The sequence below is a fragment of the Olea europaea genome, chromosome 21, assembly GCF_002742605.1.
Source record: "Olea europaea var. sylvestris chromosome 21, O_europaea_v1, whole genome shotgun sequence".
Taxonomy (NCBI): Eukaryota; Viridiplantae; Streptophyta; class Magnoliopsida; order Lamiales; family Oleaceae; genus Olea; species Olea europaea.
The window spans coordinates 7845320-7846243 of NC_036257.1; positions in this window are offsets into that span (position 1 = coordinate 7845320).

Genomic DNA, 924 nt, shown 5'->3' on the forward strand with positions numbered 1-924 from the left:
TAAGAGAGGCCATTTTTCAAAATGGCCCTTGACTTTTCCAAACATTAGGAACTACCTAAAATACCCTTAAACAAATATTAAAAACAACCTATTTCATAATAAAAATCTTCTATCTAAGTCCTTAAAAAATTAACAATTAATTTTTCTAAAAATTTGAAAGAATTATTAATGAATAATTATAAAATGAAAAAACCCAAATATAAGAGAGGACCATATAATATAAAAAAGGTTGTTAAAAATAAAAAAGAAATTAAGTTTGAAAAAAAAATTGATAAGATAGGATATCAAGAACAATTATATGCATCACAAGAAATATTAAAGTGTTTCAAAGAAAACTTATTAGAAAATTTTGCTAAAGGAATTGTAAGATCAATAATCATAAAAGATATACAAGGTATCATAGATAAATTAGAAAAAAGGAAGAAAAATATCTTAAAATACGATATACCTTTTAGAACAGACATAGATATGATAACAGATGTTGATATTATTAATTCTTAGACATTACTAGACTTTGAAGAATTACTTAAAAATTTATGAAAAGACCAATAAAAAATAGATTACCACAAGCATACAAAAAATTAGTTTTTAACCGTACCTTAAGATTTTATATGCGCTTAATAACAAATAGATTAACTAAAACAAAAATAAAAGAATTTTTAGAATATTAGATTATTAGAATTTTGATTATTAGATTTTTGTTCGCTTATAGTAACATCGATCCCGTTGGTATCAGAGCCAGAGAGATCATAAGAAAATACATAAAAATAAATTACCTAAAAGATATTGAAAATAAATAAAATTAATCATTGAAAAGATAAAGAAAGACCCAAAAGTTTAAGATTTTAGAAATTATTGAAACTTATAAAAATAGACTAAGGTATCAGGTAAAATATAGTTCTAATATAGAAGGCTATATAGAAG